Source organism: Lontra canadensis, unplaced genomic scaffold (genome assembly GCF_010015895.1).
Source record: "Lontra canadensis isolate GAN:19392208 unplaced genomic scaffold, GSC_riverotter_1.0 scaffold55, whole genome shotgun sequence".
Taxonomy (NCBI): Eukaryota; Metazoa; Chordata; class Mammalia; order Carnivora; family Mustelidae; genus Lontra; species Lontra canadensis.
In genome coordinates, this window is record NW_022631049.1 from 6338734 (window position 1) to 6346653 (window position 7920).

Genomic DNA, 7920 nt, shown 5'->3' on the forward strand with positions numbered 1-7920 from the left:
ATACCATTGGAAATGCCTGAAAAGAGGAAAGGATCAAGAATATTTACTCATGTTTTGTTTTTAATTCTGAAATGGATAACTTGGGAAAATACAAACCTTTTAAGTTAACATCCTGAAAACTCAATGTTAAAAATAGTGAGTGATGCCAGTCAGGAGTGAGTTTGGATATAAACTCTGACACTTACTAACAAGTTATTTATTTTCTCAGTGCCTCAGTTTACTCATAAATGTCTATGTCACAGAATTATGGCATAACTCAGCAAGCTAATACATTGTAAAGCATGTAGAATAATACCTGGCACATAGTAATCAGTTAATAAATGTTAGCATTAGTATTGTTGGTGGGTTTTTTTTCCATTATTATTATTACCCCTAGATTTGTAAATGCCTCTGCCACAGTTGGGCAAGTTTTAACTATCCAAGAATGCCTATTATGTTAATATAAGTCCACATATATTCTCTATTTTCAACTTTGGAACTGCCCATGAGTTCCTATTCTTGTATGTAAACATGATGGCAGAGATCTTCAATCAGTTTCTTTCTCATTATACTTGTAAGAAATTCTCTTTAGCCAGTGATTACAGTCAAAGTGTATAATGTTCGTTATATAAAAACAGAGCATTTTTAAAAAAAAGATTTTATTTATTTATTTGCCAGAGCAAGAGACCACAAGCAGAGGGAGCAGCAGGCAGAGGGAGAATCACGTTCCCTGCTCAGCAGAGCGCCTACTGCGGGGCTCCATCCCAGGACCCTAGGATCATGACTTGAGCCAAAGGCAGATGCTTAACCAACTGAGCTACCCAGGTACCCCAAGAGCATTCTGAAATAGCAAATCTAAATCACTGAAGAAACAATTTGAGCATTTCAAAAGTTTAAAGCAGAAGGATAATTTAATCAGCAAAAGATATTTTTGAACATTCATTAAATTTACCTCCAAAATATGTAGAATATGCTGTTTTATGTATGTGTGAAGAAATATGTATGTATATATGTTTATACACACATATACGTATATGAGCATGGAAAGCAGTAATAATCAGTTTGGTTTCACATAATTACAAATGAGCCAAATAGTATTCCATAAGAATTTGAAAAAGCAAAATTTTCTTGGAATAAAATTTTAAATCATTCTCTTTATAACCACCTATTAATAAATGTATTTAGATTATTACAATTTAAATAATCCTTAATAAATAGTCTTTATTCCTTTTGTAAGTGTTCAAATTTGAATCCAAAATACTCTGCAGAACTTTCTATGCAGACTGACAGATGACTTGCAAATGACTCTTAACCCATATTAGTAGGAAGCAGGAAGTTGGGCAGTGACTGCGGAGGAGACAAGGTAAAACTTGAAATTTGGAATACTACTAAATAATATGGAGCATTGACACTTTTAAAGAGTGAAACACGTCAGATTCAGATAGTTTAGAATGTATCAAACTATATGGGAAGAACTTGTGGTCAGTTAGTGAGTCTTGTCTTATTATTACTCTTTCTTCCTCCCCCTTCGACCTATTGTATTATAAGAACAATAACAGACCAAAAGAAGGAGATCATTTGGAAGGAAAGTGCTTAAGAGAGAACACATTAAAAATCTTTTGTTTTTTCTTTCAAGGATCAAAACAAAATAAATACCTATATTTGTCTAAGAGAATAAGAATAACCTGAAAATTTGCCACTAGCACTTTTTAATTCTGGGAGATTTTAAGCATAATTTTACAGAGAAATGTTGAAAGATGTTCAGTTTCTGGCCCAACATGTAAAGAGCTTGGAAGCTCCCATTCTCACAATAAGAAAATAAAGCTGAACAAACTGAAAACCAACAATTCTTCTTAGATCCATCAGAGAATTGAGGTCACTGAGCCAACTGCTGCCCTGAAAACTGAAGAGACAGACGGATAGAGTGAATTGCAGCTTACCGGAAGATCACGGTTTTACCAGGAGCAGAAGCCAGCAGCTGAAGCCAACATGACAGTTGGAGCACAAATATCAGTGGGAATACTTTAAATTCTAATTGTGGAATTGCTGGAGGCTCTGTGTAGACCTGCTTGAGAGCTAAAAATTCAATGGCTCAGCCTTAGAGGTGTCCCACAACTTTTCTCAGTTTTACCTTCAGGAGCCCTTAAATACATTCTCACTGGGAAGATCTGAGAAATCTTCATGGGGGAGGGGAAAAGTCACTTTTAAAAATACTCCCAGAGTACTCTGTTCTTCTTAAGAAGATATGCTCTCAGAGGAAACTATTTTGCCAAAGCGTAACTGACCATGTGGGGAGAAAACCCAACTCCAGCCCCCTCTCAACTCAACTCAGGCTAAAAGACTGAGCACTAATAAGAGGAATATAGAATGCTTTCCTTCCTCCCACACCTGACCATACTACCACATCAGTAGGGCTTTTGTGTAATGGTAGGGAATTGCAGCTAAAAGAACTGCAAACCTCAGACCCTATTTAAAGAGTCACTTAGGGACATCCAAAGACAACACGAGAAACAAAAACAAGGACACTAGAGGCAATTTTAGCCTCAGACACCACAGCTACAGCAAACAATAACGCAGCCTCTTAGTCAGATAAACATAAAACCTCATCGTGAAGTTCTATCTACCTAATTTCCTTGGACCTGACATAGCATGTCTGGCTTTCAACAAAAAATTTATAAGACATACTAAAAGGCAAAAACACAATCTGAAGTGCTAAACCAAACATCAGAATGAGACTCAGATATGGAGAGATTTTGGAATTATCAGACCTGGAGTAAAATAGTTATGATCAATGTGCTAAGGGTTGTTTTTTTTTTTTTTTTTAAGATTTTATTTATTTATTTGACAGGGAGAGAGAGAATACAGGCAGAGGGTGAGGGAGAATCAGGCTCCCCACAGAGCAGGGGGGCTCAATGTGGGATTTGATCCCAGGACCCTTAAACCATGACCTGAGCTGAAGACAGTCACTTAACCAACTGAGCCACCCAGGCACCAAGCATGCTAAGGGTTCTAATGAAAAAAGTGAACAACATGCAAGAACAGATGGGTAATATCAGTAATGATATGAAAAAATGCTAGAAATGAAAAACAATGTAACAGAAATAAAGAATGCTTTTGGTGGGCTCATCAATAGACTGGACACAACCAAGGAGAGAATCAAAGCTTGAAAGGATTATCAGTGCAAACTTCCAAAACTGAAATGCAAAGGAGACAAATTAATGATAAAGATGGAACAAAATATCCAAGAACTGTGTGACAATTACAGAAGGTTTAATGGAAATACCATAAGGGGAAGAGAGAGAAACACGAGAAATGTTTGAAGAACTAATGACTGAAAATTTTCTAAAATTAATGACAGCAAATCACAAATCCAGGAAGCTCAGAGAATACCAAGCAGGATGAATACTAAAAAAATCTGAGGTCAGACATAGTATATTCACACTTCAGAGAACCAAAGACAAAGAGAAAAAATTTTTTAAGGAGTTAGGTAGGGGATGGGGTAGAAATACCTATTTTAGAAGGGGAAGGAAAAGAATTACATTGGACTTTTCTTCAGAGATCTTGCAAACAAGAAGAGAGTGGAGTGAGATGTTTCAAGTGTTGAAGGATGAAAACTCACTGATCTAGAATAATGTTCCCAGTGAAATTGTCCTTCAAAGGTGAAGGAAAAATAAAAATAAAAAATTCTTGCCAGTAGACCTGCCTTGCAAGAAATGTTAGAGTTTTCAGAGACGAAGAAAATAATAAGGGTCGGAAACTCAAATCTACATTAAAAAAAAAAAAAAGGGAAGAGTGTTACAGAAAAAATAAAGAAGGTAAAATATTTTTTAAATTTTTCTTAGTTGTTCTAACAAATAATTTGATCAGAAAAATAATAGTAAAATTATATTCAATGGTTATATATCATGGACAAATGAAATGATTGACAGCAGTGTTAAAAGGGACAGAAGGGAGGAATGGGGAAAACTCTCATAGCTATTTGCATTGCTGGTAAAGAAGTATAATGCTATTTGAAAGTGGAGTTGGATTAGTCACACTGAAAACTATAGGGTAACCCCTATTTTTTTTTTTCTTTATCCCACCTCTGTCCCCACCCTTTTCCTGGGCCTAAGTTTTTTTTTTAGTCTCATTAAAAAGAAGAAAAAAAGGTAATCATATAGAATAAATCAGATGGAATGTTTATCTTTGAAACCAAAAAGGCAGGAAAAGAGTGGAATCCAAAAAAGAAATGAAGGACAAGAGCTACAGATAGAATCCCAAAGTTTGAATGAAACAAAAACAAAAACAAAACAAACATAAAAGCTCCTGAAATGAATAAGCAATTATAGTGAGATTGTAGGATATCAGGTTAATATAGAAAAGACACTTGCTTTTCTGTATCCAGAAATGAGCAGTTGGAATTTGAATTAAAATCATAGCAGCACTGATTAGAGTTAACAGTACTGTATTGTATACTTGGAAGTTGCTATGAGAGTAGAGTCTTCATGTTCTCACCATAACAAGAACAACAAGATGGTAATTATGTGAGGTAAAAGAGTGTTAACTAATCTTTTGTGGTGAGCGCTTTGCAACATATACGTGTATCAAATCATCACATTGTACACCTTAAACTTCCACAGTGTTATATATTAATTATACCTCAGTAGAGCTGGAGGGGAAAACACAACACCATTTACATTAGCATTCCCCCTCAAAAGAAAGAAATACTTAGTTATAAAAAAAAATACTTAGGTATAAATCTAACTTAATATGCACAAGACCTATGTGAGGAAAACTATAAAAATTCTCAGGAAAAAAAATCAAAGATCTAAATAAGCAGAGATTTCATATTCATGGATAGGAAAACTCAATATTGTTAAGATATCTATAGACTCAATGCAATCCAAATCCCTGAAGGTTACTTTTCATTGTCAACACACTGATTCTAAAATTTATATGGAGGGGCTCCTGAGTGTCTCAGTCAGTTAAACATCTGCCTTTGGCTCAGATCATGATCTCAGGGTCCAGAGATCAAGCCTCACATCGGGCTCCCTGAATAAATCTTTGAAAACAAAACAAAACATAAAGTTTATAAGGAGAAGCAAAAGATCAGAATACCAAACATAGTACTGAAGAAGAACAAAGTAGGACTGGCACTACCTAATTTCAAGATTTATTATAGAGCTATAATAATCAAGACAGTGTGGTATTGGCAAAAGAATAGATAAATAGAACAATGGAACAGAATAGAGAGCTCAGAAATAAACTCACACAACAATAGGCAAGTGAGCTCTGACAAAGGACTAAAGAAGGCAATCCATTGGAGAAAGAATCATCATTTCAACAAATGGTGCTATAATGACTCAACATCCACATTTGAAAAAAATGTATCTAAATTCTGACCTTATCACACGTTTCACAAAAATGAACTCAAAATGATTTTAGCCCTAAATGTAAACTGCAAAACTATAAAATATTCTAGAGATAACATAGGGGAAGTATCTAGGTGACCTTGGCTTCAACACCAAAAACATGATCAATGAAACAAAAAGTAGCTAAATTAGATTCTATTAACTTAAAAACTTTTACTTTGCAAGAGGCACTGACAAGAGAATGAAAAGACAGGCCACATACTGGGAGAAAATATTTGCAAAACACAGATCTGATAGAAGACTTGCATATAAAATATACAAAGAACACTTAAAACTCAATAGTAAGAAAACAGACAATCTGATTTAGAAATGGACAAGAGATCTGAACAGATGGCACACCGGAAAAGATATACAGGTGGCAAACAAGCATCTGAAAAGATGCCCCATATCACATGCCATTAGGGAATTGCAAATTTAAATAACAATGAGATACCACTACACATTTAAAATAACTGAAATCCAAAGCACTGACATCCAATGCTGGCAAGGATGTGGAGCAATAGGAACTCTCTCATTCCATTGCTGGTGGGAACACAAAATGGTATGGCCACGCTGGAATACAATTTCTCAATTTCTTAAAGAGCTAAGAAGTGTTATCGTATAATCCAGCAATGATGCTCTTAGGTATTTACCAAATGACTGGAAAACTTATGTTCATGCTAAAACCCACACATGAATGTTTATAGCAATTTTATCTATAATTGCTAAGAATTAGAAGCAACTAAAACTCACTAATAGGTAACATCCAGACAATGGAATCTTATTCAGTTCTAAAATGGAATAAGCTATCAAGTTACCAAAAGACATTAAATGCATATTTAGGAAGATTAGTGAAAGAAGCAAATCTGAAAAGGCTTCATAACATATAATTCTAATCAAGTGACATTTTGGAAAAGACAAAACTTTGGAGACAGTAAAAATATCAGTGGTTGCCAGGAATTAGAGGGAAGGGAGAAGGATGCATAGGTAGAGAACAGAAAACTTGTAGGGCAGTTAAACTATTCTGTATGGGGGGGGGAACTATTCTGTATGATACCCTAATGGTGGATATATGACATTATGCATTAGGCAAAACCCATAGAACTCTATAGCAAGTGTGAAACTAATATAAACCATGGACTTTATTTAATAGTGATGTATCAATATTGCTTCATCAGTTGTAACAAATGTACCATACCAATCTAAGATGTCAGTAATAAGAGAAATGGATGTGTTTGCAGGTAGAGGAAGAGGGACTACGTGGGAACTCTCTGTACTTACTGTTTTAATTTTCTATTAGCCTAAAATCATTCTAAGCAATAGTCTATGAATTATAAGACAAAAAAAAAAAGGAATACCTTCCCAAAGTCCAGTTTTCATATTTTCCTTAATAAAGCAAAAAGCATAAATTTGTAAGAATAAACCTTGATAAAGCATCCCTTTGATTAAAAAGAAAAGTGATATTTGGATTTTTTTTCCAATATCAAAGTCAGCCAAAAAATACTGAAAAGCTACAACTCCATAAAAGTTTTCATTTCTAGAAAGGAAAGTTATAAAAGAAAAAGAGAACACAGTCCTATCTTTGTAAATTAATGGTAATACTATCTCCTGATATAAAAACTTATAGGATTTCCACATTTTTTTTTTTTACCTGTTGGATATCAGTTGGTACACTAATAACCCAAAGAAAGATGTTTGTTAAGAATCTGCCTTGCCTGCTTTCTATCCCCATCCCAGTCTATACCAATACGTTAGCATACTTAGAGAATATTACTGTATCGTTTATTAATTCCGTATACATTGTGTCCATTTTGTTATGGGCCAGACATATATTTTTTGTGTAATCTATAGGTTTGTGTGCCATTGTAGAATGTGCGCTCCTTATGACCAGGAAACTTTTGTCTTGACAGCCCTAGAATCTGGGATGGTGCCCAGGCTATGAGAACAATCATCCTATCAGCACCTGTCATATTCTAAGCACTGGGCTAAGCATTTTTATTTTTATTTTTTTAAGATTTATTTATTTATTTTAGGGACAGAGAGAGAACCAGAGGGAGGGGTAGAGGGAGAGGGAGAAGGAGAGAGAGAGAATCTCGAGCAGACTCCAGGCTGAGCAAGGAGCCTGATGTAGGGCTCGATCCCACAACCCTGAGATCATGACCTCAGCCAAAACCAAGAGTCAAACTGTGTATCAAATTATCACCTAGGTGCCTCTGGGCTAAGCATTTTTAGATCTTTTCTTTCATTTAAGCACTGTGACATCCCTGTGAGGTTGGAATTGTGGGGGTCATGTCATGGATCAGTAAGTTAAAGGTCAAAGAGGTAAAAATACAAAGTGACAAAGCTAGGTATCGCTGGAACAGGATCATAGACCATGACACTCCTTTATGGGACTTAAACTGTGTGTCAGGGAATGCTCAAAGCTATGGAAGGTGGGATGGGGAGGTTAAAAACATAGTTCATCTTCCTAGAGTGTCAATTTTAGAATAAGGAAAAGTTGAATAATGTAACTATGTGTATGATTGTGGGGTGTGTTATGCTTTTGGCTAGA